Source organism: Sebastes fasciatus, chromosome 6, assembly GCF_043250625.1.
Source record: "Sebastes fasciatus isolate fSebFas1 chromosome 6, fSebFas1.pri, whole genome shotgun sequence".
Classification (NCBI taxonomy): Eukaryota; Metazoa; Chordata; class Actinopteri; order Perciformes; family Sebastidae; genus Sebastes; species Sebastes fasciatus.
This window is the reverse complement of record NC_133800.1, coordinates 28,496,533-28,512,571: the sequence shown is the minus strand read 5'-3', so window position 1 is coordinate 28,512,571 and position 16,039 is coordinate 28,496,533.

The following is a 16,039-nucleotide window of genomic DNA, read 5'->3' as shown; positions in this document are numbered from 1 at the left end:
CAAGAAAATGTGACCAAATGATGATAAGGAAACATCTTTCAGCTGTTGGAGAAGTCAAAGTTTATTGTGAATTCTTGACAAGTTGACATTGACATTATTACCTGAAGCAAAAAGATGGTGATTTTACCGATGTGTTTGCTTGTCCGTCTGCCAACAATAAATCTTAAAAAAGCTATGAAAACTGGCACACAAATCGAGCCTTTGGGTCCAGAAACATTTAATCACATCTCTTATTTCCACAGATCTAAAACAACAAAATAAAATCCATCAACTCAAAGAGAGATTTAAACCAATTTAAGCATGTTTGAGAATAGTTTACTGTGGCAGACATTTGCAGTCTCTGGGTGGCTCATAGTGGGTAAAGGGCCTTTTAGACACAACACGATTTGAGCTACGCACACCGCTGGGTTCAGCATACATTCAACAAGGTGTTGCGGAGGACAGAGCAAAATAGGCAGGGTTTTCAAAGCTACTAGTGGGACTACGTCATTTTGTTGTTGCCAGCAACGAAGATGCATCTGTCCCGTGCTAAGAGGCTACCTATAAGCTGGCTGTTAAAACACACCTGATATGCACAGGCGCAGTTTGTGTCGGTTCAGGGGACTAAATGAACCCCGTAGTGGTCGTGGCCAAAAATGCATGTTGGGATAACAATATTTCTTTTTATAATATAGAATTAATAAACTAATAATTTATTGTAATGATGAATAATATCAACCTTATTGTGTCTTTTTATTGACAAAATAAGAAGCCAACAAGACATTTATTATTTTTTTATTTACTTATAATAACAAAGGATGCTCTCTGTCCACACTGAATCCGTTAAATATGCACTTTCTGTTACGTCATGTAAACAAACCACGTACCTATCGGCTGTGCGCTCGAGATCAGACTTAAAAGATTGGTGATATTTGCTATCTTTCTATGTTTGTACTTTGTAAACTAAAAACATGTTTTATATTGTGATATTTACTGGTAATTACATACTATATTGCCAACTGAAAGTTGGAAACTTTCAGGCAAAATCCTGGCGATTTCCCTCCAGCCAGCCGTCATCTTATTTGGGTTTTTGTAGTGAAATGAGGAGAATAAATAACTTCACGAATCAGCTGTTCATCGTCCATTGTGGTGCTTCCAAAGCGAACAACAGTTCAGCTCAAAACGGTGTTGCACTTAACAGCATAGCGTTGCTCGTGGCCAGTTAGGACACATTCCAGTAGAAAACAATGCAATCAAATTGTCGCTGGCACTCGCTCGCATTCAGTTGGAACATGGTGTAATGTACACAGCATCCCAATACACTAGACCTCTCTGTGTTGTACACATTACATTCCCTCTGGATTTGTTTTTTTGTGAACCCCCAACCTTAAAGTTCAAACCGCGCCTATGCTGATATGCCTACTTGGTTGTAAACATGTTTCCAAGACAGGGCTTTTGTCACAGTCTGGCTCTGTGTTCACAAGCCCTCAGCTTTTTTGTAGGCTGGACTGAGTTGTTTTCTGTGTTTTGGGTTTTCTGTTTTGTTTTTTCTCCTGTGTTCCTGTACTGATCACCTCATTCCCCTCACCTGAACCTCTCCGCCCATCTCTCCACCTCCACCAGATTAGTTTGTAGTTAACTCCTGATTTTCAGTTCAGTCTTTGTTGGATCCTTGATTTTGTTAGAGGTTCAGTTCTGCCTTGCCTGCACCAAACCTTGAATTAAAATGATTTCTCCAATTTGCTTGTTGCCTGTAATCTCCTGCGTTTGGGTCCACCTGCTCCACTCTCCATGACAGCTTTCCTCCCGAGGTCTCGATACAAGTGCAAACTTGTGTTGTTCAGGGAACAGACACACAATATTATATTATTATTATATTGTGTGTCTGCTTTCCGTGCCTGGCTGGTTGCCTTGTTTCCATTGGCCATATGGGTATTCGTCACAGAGCGCTCGGCGACGAAAATAATGGGTTTCAGCAGTGGTGCCATTGTCTCGTTGTGTCTGAAAGGGCCAAAAGTCATTATTTAAAAAGGAATATTTTCGTTCCAAAAAGTTTGAGAAGTTTTTAGGAACTTGTGAAAACCTGTTGACAAAAAAAGGGTTAAGGTCTAGCAGCTCCCATGAGGCTGCAGTATTCTTTACACCGCATGCTAAAGTGTTCGAAGGTTGAAACAAAATACTGATAATTTGCCTATTCTTACCTTGCCTTGGGGCTGGAAATATGAAGGTTTACAGACTATGGAAGGTCATGAGGCCATTAAAAAACAGCAGAGTTTGTTCTCGGTGTGCTCAATGTGATCAGCAAATTGCATAACATTGGAATATGAAATATGTAATTGAACAAAAAGCAGATTGAGTATGCAGTGTTCACACTACAAAACTGATCAAATGAAGTATACTCAGCCTGAACACTACTACGATTGACTTTTGATGGACACGAGTCTCCCACAATGCAATGCAGAAAAGAAACCTGGAAAAACATGAAATAATGTGGGTGGTGTAGGGACAGCTCCAAAAAGACAACAAAACAAAAGTACTAAATCTCAATTAAGACATTTAGTTTTTGTCTCTTTTTGAAGTTTCATTGGCAGCGGCATTCCAATGTTTGATCAACGTGCGATTGATGTCTGATGTTGTGCATGTACTGTATGTAGTATAATGTATATAATTAGTATGAAATTGGGACATGCCCAAAGAGTCTACAGCCACTCTAGCAGTTCTGTGAGGCTGTACTTGGCACAGGTGTGCTTTGAGCTAAATGATAACATCCGTATGCTAATAAGTTCATAATGACAATGACACATGGTGATGTTTAGCAGGTATAATGTTCACCATGTTCACCATCTTAGTTTAGCCAGTTAACATGCTAACATATGCTAATTAGCACTAAACACAATGCACAGCCAAAGCAACATTTTGCTATACATACTGGTATGTATATGTGACAAATAAAATCTCTTGAATCTAGATGGGCATTCCGTTAGCTTTGCAGATATTTGGTCATTATCAGTTGACCTGATGGTGGCGCTAGATGAAAAGTTAGGATCACCAAAGTCAATATAATTTATTGTCTGTGAACCATGAACCATATCTGTCCAAAATGTGGTACAAATCAGACTTTTAGATGTTATGATATTTCGCTGGATAAGTGAAAAACTTGATCTGCAGGTGGCACTATAGGGGGAAAGTCAAGGGATCACCAAAGTTAGCGGGATTCATCCTCTGGGGAGCATGAATGTTTATAGAAAATGTCATGGCAATCTATCCATTAGTTTTTGAGATATTTCAGTTTGGAACAAAGTGGTTGACGGACTAACAGATACATATTGCCATCGTTTGCTATGCAGCAGAGAATTGAAATCTCGGCTTCATGGTTGTACTTAAAAATACATGATCAGGTGTTCAGACCCAGAGGTAGCCCACTGAGTCAGACATACTGTAATCATTTATTTATCTTTAGGCTCCCTTTTTGTAGCAGGGCAATAATTAAACAACATTTTAGGGCCTTATCCACAGCTCCTAAATATTCAATTTTACATATATATCTGTCTGCTTTTCTCTTAGCACCACTTGGCTTTCTTAAATTCAACATTATTTATTCATAAAGAACAAGGATTTATTGGTTCTTATTAAAGAGTGTGTGTGGTCATTGCATTTTAAAACAAGCTACTCAACCACCCTTAAGATCAAACACTTGGCTTTTTATATAGTCTGCTTTGTGTTACTGTGTTAACAGCCATACACCCAGAACAATTTGTCCTGACTTGCCCCGGACAAAGAAAAAACTCAGAGTAATGGAGTCTCCTATAAAGAAGCCATATTGCGCTCCCTTGGATGTCGATGTAGGTCAGATTAAAAGACTACAAGGTGAGGTGAGAAGCACCAGCTGAGGCACTATACTCTCTGGGTTCCTTATTTCTTAAATCCTTCTCATTCCAGATTATTTCAGGGTCTAATACCATCTCCACGGTAGATAAAGCCGATTACACACCGTCTCTAAATGGAATTAGGTAATTTGCCTCACTTCATTCAGTGTAATCTCCACTGCCAACCTCATTTCAACTGCTCCCTCTTGACTCGATCTTTTCCCTCGCTATCAAATTCAGAACCTGAAAAAAACTAATTGGGATATACCCAATGTGTTATTAAGACCCAGTAGCTGGTTCTCCTTTAAACAGAGAAGTCACACTCACTAGTCCAAAGGAGATCACACACAAACGGTTGCCTCGGTTCAACCTATCAAATTATTAAGGGAGTCTAGGATTTGCCACCCAATTCCAGGCTATTTTGGGGCTTCCGTTGTTCACAAGCTGAGTGAAGGCAGATCTCATTGTAGTTCTGAATCAGATTGGATTATGAGCTTAGTCTATTTTTTCCCGTTCTCTCATTGTATTTGTTTCGGGGGGGGGGAAGAATCACAAGGAGTGCAATGATGCAGTGCTTTTTTCCCAGCACAATCACATTTGTTGTGGACAATCTAAAGCCATTCCGTTTCAGTAAAAATGTAACATGATACGCCGCAAAGTTATTTCAGAGAGCTTTATCAATTGATGATCTTTCAATCCACTGGTGTCCAATATTAAAATTCAAATGCAATTCCATGGCCACAGTTACTGAGTTTATAATGTTGAATCATATAATGAGATCTTCTCACTCCCTAGATGTAAAGATGGTATCATACTAGGACATCAGTAATATGTGGCATACATGTATCGCGCAGCAATCTGATACCATGTCAATGTTTGAATTTAAAGATGGTCCGCCGTTAAGTCATATGGTTTTCTGTGAGATATTGAGATTCTTTGAAAATGTACAATCAATCTTCCCCAGAATGTAAATGTTGTTTTTTTCCGCTAAGCTTACAAAAGGCGATAAGACACAAGCATGAAGATTGCGTGCCCCTGGTCACAAAAGAATGACCCCTACTCATGATTAACCACAGAAAAATACGCTATATTTCTCAGCTTGTCAGTAATCTGCCAGTCTGGCTTCACAACTATTCATTTTCTTTAGAAATCTCCTCTGCCTGCCAAAAACAACCCCAAAAGCCTTTTATAGCAGAACATATAAATATACATAGTTTCCGAAATACTGTGTAAAGCTTCCTTATCCATTTCACAGGTACTCTGTCCAAATGAATTACAGATGAGGCAGTCCATTTGATTTAAGGAAGTTGCCCATGTACAAGGGAATTCAAAGTAGCCCTGGGCAGGAAATGAAAGAGGAAGCGAGGTAACCCTGAGCCTGGCAGGATGCATCTGCTTACTTTGCCAGCTTTGCCATTGAAATTGATGGAAAACCACAAGGGGTTTAGCCTGAGGACTCTCTACTGTCCTTAGATAGCCAAGGAACAGGACGATGGCAAATCCAAGGTCTTTTTCGAATTAAATTTTGGTTTAAAGTAGAAGTTTACCAATGTCGGTGACTAGTTTGCATTACACAAGAGGCAGAGCTAATGTCTCAATAGTGGTGTGGTGGTCGTTGATAAGGTGGGCGTACTACTAGGTAGAGATGGGTAGGTTACAGTGGAGGAAGTGGACATACTCTATATATTCCAATGGCTTTTTTGGCTGATAGGTGGATATACTGTAAACCGCCAGAAAAAGACTTGGGTTTACTCTATTAGGGATGCACAGATATCAATACCGGATCGGATATCGGGCCGATACAAACTCAAATATTCTATGTTTATAAACTATATACATTATATACTGGAATTTTCATTCCTGTTTAAAGTTAAGATTTGTTTGCTAAGTTGCTGGTGTACGATTTATTATTTTGATGATAAATAAACAGTATGTATTTATTTCTTACATTTTGTTTTACAAAGTTAGGAAAGCGATGTTTTAAGTCAATCCTGATATTGATGTAAAAAGATGTAAAAGAATGATCCCAGTCACTTCCACACAGTGAGGCATACAGCTTATGATATCAGATCGGTACTCGCTATCGGCCGATACCCAAAGCCCAGGTATCGCTATCGGTGCATCCCTACTGTGTATACCTGCGTATACCCTCCACTACACCACTGTGTCTCAAGCATCTATCCAACAATGCATACGTATGCCGCTATTTACATTAAAAACAATACATGACGCACTCCAAGTGAAATAATGACTCCTACCCGTGCTGGCATGATCTCTCAGGGAGAACATGGTGCTCTATCATCTGAACACAAGGCACTTATGAGCTTAGTGCTCAGTGCAGGAATTAATGAACAATGGATTGAAATCCATTACATTACTCATAACAGGCACCAGGGGAGCATGTATATGGACAAACTCATGGATTGTGCCACTTCGCTACGGAAAACAATAACAAATGGTTGAAATATTGGAGGGTCAGCTAGAAGTCTATCGCCACCGCTCCATGTCCAAAACATTTCTATGAAAAAAAGTGATTGATGGCTCACATCAGCATGTGACACTCTTCACGTGTCCGGCAAGTCACAGATTTGACCCTTGAACCTGCCATCTGCAGAGCCAGGCACCACACCGGCGGGATGGATCATTTTTATGGCTTTGCTGGGAAGTTCTAGTATTCATCAGTAGTAAGATTTAAGTTTTGACGAAAGAAAACAACCAACACGTTCTCGTCCCAACTCGCCATATACCGACGCTTTTTCAGATCCATCTACGTCACTTTTTAGTCGCAGTAAACACGTGCTTAATGTTGTGAATTAAACAAAAACACTTGCTTAGGATTAGGCAACAAAACCACTTAGTTAAGTTTAGGAAAAAACATGGTTGGGCTTAAAACTATGTTTGCACAGTGAAAATAACACCGAACTTTGTGAACACGGGACATGAACAAACAGCTGATTATAAGGTGTCACCAAGGAAACTACGTCACCACAGCACTTTCTGTGTTGGCATAGTAGTTAATGGTTAATCCGGTCAACTCATACCGACGCTAAAGGGTGCCTTGTGCGTCGGTATGGAACACCCTCAGCCGTGACAAAGCGTTTGTTTTTGACGCCCTGGGAACGAGAACTGTCTGTATGCATCAGTATATGTGCAGAACTGAAACGATATCAAGGCAGGCCAACCCTGAACGATACCACTTCTTGCATTTCAAAGCACATTACTGCTTGAAATGATGAAATTACTTGCATTAATCAAAAAAACATGATGATTGATTATGGGTTCTGTATGGAGTACTGCACATTAATTAGTGGGCGGTGTGGTTAGCAAAGCTTGCGGCTTGAGATTTCACTGGTTTAAAGAGAGGAAACAGTGGGTGGGAGTCGTTTATGAGCAACACCCTCTCTTCGTTTAGCACGTGCTACACTTAAAACCAATTGACACTCCTTAATGCTCAACAGGCTTGTACTGGGAGCTGTTGTTAATGTGTAGAACTGCATGCATGGGAGATTGCTGTTGATGTTTGCTCAGTTGAAATTACTTGAACGATTCAAATAAATATGGCCCCCAATTAGGCTCGGAGTGATCCCAGATATCATGGGATGATCATGTGTACGGTGGTATTAGATCTGACATGATGACTCAAAGGCCGGACTTTATCCCTGCTAAAGATCTGGGCAGTAGCTTCCACAGAGTCCCATGGCTAACGGCTCTCACTTCGTCTCTCTGCAGGCGTCTGGCCATCTCTGCAAAAAGGTCAGCAGGAACCCTCTGGGCTCATAAAGACAGGCCAATTAACGCACCCGCACTTGGAAACCTGCATTATTTATTCAGGATCCCCTCCTTAGGACGAGAATGGGAATGAGGGAGGAGGCAGGGGAGGATGTAGGAAGAGATGAAGGAGATCAATGGAAATGTGGAGTTTAATTACCGTCAGCTCGGCAGGCCATCTTCACAGGACTAAATCCTTGGCAGGGGCTGGTGGAAAGAGACCGGCAGCACCCGGAGTCAGTATCTGTGTTTCTGACACGTTTCACTATTCACAGTGGTGTTGTGTTTAACAGCACTTAGATCAGGGCGAGAGCAGTCCTACTTGACAAGGCCGACACGCTTTATGATGAATAATGAAAGAAGTGTTTTCGTCAAAAGCCCTTAATTGGCTTAAAGGAGAGAAGCATTTGCGTAGAGCTCGAAAAACATCCCTTCTTGTCAGGATGTAATTGAACGTCCTCTGTAGATAACTTTCCAGTCATGATGCACTTACAGCATCACTAAATGCAAACGTGTTAGCCCAGCCCAAGGATAAACACTTAGTTTCACACCAAGTGAAGGAAATGTGATTAAGTCCCTACATCTACACATCAAGCGATAAACATCATTAGATGGAAACCGCCCCGTCTAATTTGTTGTGATGTGCCTGTGATGTCATGATTGGATGTGCTCCTCTAAATGAGAGAGAGGCAATTCCAGCCGGTTCGGAAAAACACTTTGATTAATCATGCTATGTTGTTGACTGCAATTATGCTCGGATAATGAAACAGGTTATTTCAGACATGATTCACACCAGCTGAACAAAGAAACGCACGGCTTAAATGTGCCCATTCATAAATGACACTGTGATGTTTTAGTGGCGATCTTTTGCACAAAAACATAGCGTGATGTCTACTCACAACATGTCACAGTATAGCTCTTCGTATGTGAGGCATGTTGTCAACTGCCGATCCCAACGTTGCACACATTTCTTTTGTAAAATAAGTGTTTACTTAATATTCATGTAAGCAGTATTTTCTTCTGGAGATTCACATCCCCTTTGAACACCTGGAAGAGGCACATTTCCATCCAATTGTTAAGGCTTAAGCAGGCTTTGTGATCTATTTCTATGACATTAAAGAAGGAAGTATGTTAAAACATGCCAAGATTGTTCACAGGTATGGCTGCAACGCCTTCAATGTTTGTGCACAGGGTGTCAGAAATTTGTATTCATTGTGAATCATATTCCTTTGACTGTGTTTAGTTCGTACATCATAATGCAAGAACTTGTTTCGATAGAAATTGTGCTCTTTAACTGGAGCATTTTATCTTGTGAATAATTTTATTTGTGAATTTGTACTATTTGGGAAACTGCAGACAATAAACTGGTTGTTTGCAACATTGATGACTTTTTCAATATAATAACAAGTCAGATGAGCAAATGCATCTGTTTTTTCATTTTCGCTTTAACACAGCGGGGAGCGTGACGAATAAATAACACGAAAATGCAAAATACTCGCCTGTGAATCTTACGTCTAGGGCTTTTATTGTGGAAACTAAGAATGGAAGGAGTGGATCTGGTCTGCGCCGCCTTTGTCAAGGTTGAAAGGAGTAAAGTCTTTCCTCATAAATATAGGCGCAACTCATCCCATTTCTGCTCAACGTGATGTCTTTATTCAGAAAAATCATCCAAAAGTTTTGCTATTTTGCCATGTAATATTTGCGTGCTGTTCAAAAGTATTCATGACAAAAACAACAGTTCGAAAAGATATATTAACGTGCAAATTAATAGCATGAAAAAACTTCTTGGCGTGATGAATAAACGACATGAAAATGCGAAATACTCGCCTGTAAAAATTATATGTTTACGGATTTTATTTTGAAAGGGAAGAATGGAAGCAGTGAATCTGGTCTTTCCTGCCTTTGTCAAGGTTTAAAGGAGTAATAAAGTTTGCAATCTTGGTTCAGAAAACAGAGCGTCCATGTTCTTTTTTCTTAAATACGGGCACAACTCAACCTGTTCCGCATAACGTGATAGGCTGATGACATTATTTGCAGAGCGAAAGCTCAGAAAAATCAATCAACTGAAATTGACGTGCTATAAAAAACACCTCCGGTGTGTAAAGGCTTTAAGCTGCAACTCCAGAATGTGTTAATGCTTAACCAAATTGAGCATATTGAGTAGGGAGTCAGGTTGGATATATACGCCAAATTGAACCTGCTCACCTGCACCCCTCACTGGACTCCTCTCTGAACATTTGCCCGTGATAGACATATACAGCCATGACCCGAGGTCAGAGGCATGAAGCTGAGTTTGCCGGCAGGAGGGCAGGTTCTCTCGCCTTTGACTGCTACCCACGGTGAATCGACCGCCCATAACACAGCCAGTGGTCAATACACTCAGACCTAATTAACGGCTCCTTCCTGAACATGGGTCAGTGTAATTTCATTGCCTTCTTGGAAACATTTCATGCAGCTGACATACATGCTGTATGTAAGAGCGTATGTGCGGATGTGTTCATACATTCACTTATGAATTTTGCTTAACCAGGTTGGCAACCTGAGAGCACATTCTGTTTTACAGTTGGTGCTTTCAAAGCCCTCTATGCACAGTGTTTGATTTATAACCTACATATAGTATGCCACTTCAGATTTGTAGTCCAATGTGAAAGTATTTCATGGCTGATGAAATATTACAATACATATAGATTTTATTATGAATCTGAATAAATAACACTCTAGTTTTCTAGTGTATCGTATGCTGTTTAAGGCTCTGATATGTAAGAAATAATAGATCAACCTTTCAATTTATAAGCTGTAGAACAAAGTATCTTTGGTTACTGGAATATTTAAAGGGGAACACCACCACATAACTGAAGAATACCAAAATGTTATCTCCATGGGAAAGGAAAGTTCAATCAATATGTGTGAACATGAGCCACTCTCTCTAAAAGCTAGACACCAGAGAAGTAAGTCTCAAACTTGTGATGTCATAACGACTGGAGCTGCTCAATAGACAAATGAGAGACTGTGGACCCAAATAACATTTCTTTCATTTTTTATGCCCAGACGAGCTTTATTCTATTGTAGTGTTGTCAGCTGTGAAACAGAAAATGTTCCCATATACTCAGATCGTTCCCCTGGGTGCTCTCAGTGTCATCTAGAACATCTCTCCCAATGTATTGTCTATGGAGCCAGGCTGTTGTTATACACTGTTTGTAGCTAAACCTATGAAAAATAATGCACTGTAATTCATGTATATGCCACAAAATCAATTTGTGTGTAATTCACGTAATCATGAACCAGGAAATATAAATAGCATTGAAAGCCGTTTAGGGAGGTGGTCGGGGTGGATAGGAGGGTCAAAAAATCCTGAACTTTCGCCTAGGAAACCGGCGTTTATGTCACGTGTGAAACCAGAAGTCAACGTTGATTTATTTGTCACGTAACTTACGTACTTAGGTAACGCCACTCCACTTCCGGAGTTATTTTAAGCCATACCAGGATCTTTTCCTAAAGCTAACTAAGTAGATTTATTGGCTAAACCTAAGGAAGTTGTTTCCTGTGAAGACGGAAGTTTCTTTTGAAAAGACTGTATGCATGTAACGAGCCGAAATTGACACGTGTTGCTGGACATTTGTAGGAAAACGAACAAAAAAGGAGGAATAACTTTTTTCGTAAGATATCATACGAACCGTTGTATTTTTCATTTATGCCATATGACATTGATTATTTGCGATTTAGCAGTCTTGTTTTGGGATTTCAGAGAGTTGCTTATGTTTACTAATATTTTTGGACTGTCTTTGACTATAGGAATAACATGTATGAATTTTGACAATGGGCATAGTTCCCGTTTAAGGAAAAAAAATTTTAGGTTAGGAGAATATGGTTACAAAGCAGAGTAACGGTTTTGTCAAGGCAGGCCGCTAAACCTTTATCCATTATTTTTCAACGATCCCATGGTGTTTTTTTAAAAAGGTGGTTAATGGAACATTGTTTTACAATCTGAGGGAACTTGTAGGGAACATTTTTAAATCTTATCTTAGTTAGTGTCTCACTAAGAGCCAGGCTCTCTTCTTCAGGTACATCTTGATCACACTCGGTTACACATGTTTCACACCTGGAAGCTGTCTTGTACAAACACAGTTTAATCTGGCGGCCACTGCGCTGCTCCACTGGAACTTTCAGGGGTTGAGAGCCTTACTCAAGTGCAGCATGGTGGTGATAATGACAAAATGATGAAAACATGAGTGGCTGGTTTATTCTAACGGCAAGCATTGCGGATGTAGCCTGCTGGTCTGGGGATAGAACTGGGAACATTATGTGAATTAATGAATTACAAATGTGAAAGTATTGTCACAAAAGATGCAATTCTCCAACATTTTCAAAAATAAAACAATTTCTGTTTCATGCACCAAAGTGATTGGCTCAGACCTGGTTAGATTGTATTAGTAAGTAGGGTCAGTGGCCCCTCGTTTCCACATGCTGAAGTGCCTTTAACACTGAACCCTAACTTGCTCCCAGTGATTGTGTGTGGGGGGGAAAAAATGCATGTTGTTTTGAACAAAAACATCTGCCAAACTAAATCAATGTAACGGTAAAAACATGAGGCTTATAGATGTGAGGTAGCTGCCAGCAACTGTGCCTGTTTGACCAAAAACATAATTTCCCACGCTGGATATGACACTGTTATGTGTTTGCTTTTTCAATTGATTTATATGTTATATAACCTTAGACATTCTGGCCTAAGTACCCTCTCAGATATTTTCCAGTGCCCATGCCTGTCATATATTTCCAGTACGCAACATTGCAATGTGCATTAAGTGCACCGTATCCATTGAACTGAAGTGGCTACTGCGTAATTTAGACCAAGCAAGTGGGTGTTAGTCATTAGTCACTGCTGGGGTTGCTGTTGATTTCCTCTCTGTGTGGGTAGGGGATGTATATTATGAGATTACCGCGCTGATCCTCACATCCTCAGAGTTATAATTAATGCAGGACTGCAGGTTGGCTGAAAGCTTGCTGCTTTTTAGTCCAGGCAAACTCTCTAATGTACCCTTGAACAAGGTACTCTATTATGCTTGTTCTTTGTCTGATGAGCCTCCTGAAGTTTTGCGATTTGACGTCTTAAAAGGAAAGCAGTGGACTGCTGCACTGCACACGCAGTGCTCAGGTTATAACAGAAGCTTTGTTCTAGTCACAGGCAGCATTTATAGGGGATTTGATGACTTAAAATTCAAATTCAGAAGTGAGCAATATGCATCGGTGAGAGATACACTTGCTTCTAAAATGCATGTCATGTATCAAACACCTTAGTATCGCCATCATGAAGCAGCGTTTGGTCAGACTGGTATGCTGGAGTACAAATAAGGAAAGTTTTGCTTTGAGGACCAAGACGGATTACCTTGCACGGCAGCTGGATCGGGATGCGGTATCACATATCACACGAAAATACATCTTGTCAGGCTCCAAGTATTTGTGTCCGGGAAGCCAGATCACGAGCCTATCAGTGTCCTGTGAGGAGCTAGTGGCAGCTTAGGTGTGTGTGACGACACGGAGAGGCGACTGCTCGTTCTAAACAACGATGGAGACTCCTGAAGAGGTTAGCGTAGCTGCAATAGCATCAGTTATATCAGAACTAGAGTATTTCTTCTTTGAAAGAAAAGGGCAAAGAACGGCACTGAAGGCTTTTCTCGATGGAAAACAAATGTCCGCTCTTCTCCCCACTGGCTATGGTAAGAGTTTGATTGACAGATGCTTCATCCAATCATCTGCCAAGTATTTTTTGAAAGTGCCTGCCCTTTTCTAAACAGTTTCCAATGATGGCTTCTCAGATGGTTCTGTGTAACAAACCATCTGGCGTGTCAGGTCACAAGACAGATGCCTTAACACAAATTGGTTTTAACGCCACTAATTTCTTTAACGCATTAACGCAACTTGCAATTTTTAAGGTTGTAGTGAGCTCAGTTTTAAAGCTAGAGTGAAAATACTGGCATCATATGAAACTAGAGGTAGGTACCAACCATGTTATACTAGCTTGTCACGAAGTAGGCTAAATAATGCTCCAACCGTGTGCTAAATTTTGGTGAGGAAAAACTGGCATGGCCATTTTCAAAGAGGTCCCTGACCTCTAACCTCAAGATATGTGAATGAAAATGGGTTCTATGGGTACACACGAGTCTCCCCTTTACAGACATGCCCAGTTTATGATAATCACATGCAGTTTGGGGCAAGTCATAGTCAAGTCAGCACACTGACACACTGACAGCTGTTGTTGCCTGTTGAGCTTCAGTTTGCCATGTTATGATTTGAGCATATTTCTTTATGCTAAATACAGTACCTGTGAGGGTTTCAGGACAATATTTGTCAGTGTTTTGTCTTTGTAACTGATTTCCAATAATAAATATATACATATATTTGCATGAAGCAAGCATATTTTCCCACTCCCATGTTGATAAGAGTAATACATACTTGACAAATCTCCCTTTAAGGTACATTTTGAACAGATAAAAAATGTGCGAATCGTGGTTAGTTTGCCATTAACCACGATTAACTACGGACAATCATGTGATTAATCGCAGTTAAATATTTTAATCGATTGCCAGCTCTACTAGATATATGTGACTTTTGAATATAACAATCTAAAATTATGACAATTTGGGCCTTATTTAGTTGTTGTCTGTTTTACCCATCATTTCTATTGATTATGATAGGATTGTACTTGTACTTGTACAAAGTAAGTAGCCAAAACTATAAAAATACAACCCAGATTGTAATTAACTGGAATTGTCCTTTTTCTGTGCAAACACCCTGTATACAAGAGAAGATCAAGTTCAAGAAATGTCGAGTGGAATCAGGCGTCTTCGACACAGCTACAGTGGCTTTGAGACCAGACACCAGAGCCGGTGCACTCACAGGTTGGTTATTTCACAATGGCTTCTTTTCCTCTTACCGTTATTACTTCTCTCAGCTTCAGCCCTGCGAGGTAAGTATGGCCTCAAAGCAAACAATACACATAAATTTCACAGGAGAGCTCCGCATGGGAAAACTGAAAGTAACTTACAACCAACATGTATCCTGTTTGGGGTGACCTTGTCCATCAAAATGACACATGCTACACAATCATACAACTTCCTCATGGTCCAAGAGACAGTTATGGGCTTGGATTTCAGTTTTACTGGTTTATTTTGTTTTCGAAGTAAAATCATAAGACTCGCAATCAGATTTGTTTGTATCTTTATTTATCATGCTCTTTTTTCTTTGTTTGTTTTGAGGTGAGGAGTTTTTATAACCCCCTTGGGTTCTTTTGTATCTCTTCTGCATATTCTGTACTTTTGAAACTTTCTGTTTCATCTTTTTCCATATGTGCACATAAATAAAAGCTCAGTTCTCAACATCCCGGAGAGCTGGGTGTAGAGCCAGAGTTGGAACTAAAGTTGACCAGGACTGTGACAAAACAATCATGATTTCTTTGGGAGCACTAGACAGTCATCTCAGTCGCCGTCTCGCCTCAGAAAGGAGGAACTCTGGAACTTGGAAAATAAATTCCCTTCCTCAGAACAGCCTAATTCCTATATCTGCACTTAAACATATGCAATTACATTTTTCTTACTTAATGCTGATATGTTCAGTAAGACCTGGGCTGACAACGTAAACATCATCTACATCATGCTGACTGACAGGCCGTCAGTAAAGCTGAATACATTTTTAAGTGAGTTTTCACAAAACCTTGTTCTCAGCACCAGAAAAATAGTGCACAATGTTAAAAAAAAAATAAAAAATGCAAGAACACGCACAATCTGCTGCTATTTTAAATTGTACTGTTCAAAGTTGTAAAGCAGTGTGTGCGCCCTCAGTGGCTCGGTGATTGACATATGATATGTGCTAGGGTGCGAACAACAACAACCAAAAGTGCTTTGGATTGTTATTTGATTTTTGTCGAGAGATACTGTACAAAGATTTCTTTGTTCTCAATCGGATCCTTTTGAGTGAAAGATGAGCACCAAAGGCAAATTGCCTGCGAGCTAACATTTATTCAGAGGTTCATACATGGAGCAAAACACAGCACGGCTATATCTGACATTATTGATGTTATTATCATGTTAACTTTGACAGCCCTAATAATTCAATAATATAATAAATGTTAGGTCGAAATGAGCCATTCTACATAATGAATACTTTTAATTTTGATGCTAATACTTTTGTACTTTTACTTAAGACTTTGAATGCAGGACTTTTACTTGTAATTAAGCATTTCCACACTGTAGTATTGCTAGCTTTACTTAAAGCTCCAGTGTGTAGGATCTGGCGGTATCTATCGGTGAGGTGAGGAGATTGCAATCAACTGAAGCCTTTTTCCGTGTGCAAAGCGTGTTGGAGAGCTACGGTGGGGACGCAAAAACGAGAATGCCCCTCTCTAGAGACAGTTGGAGTAGAGCCGGTGCGTA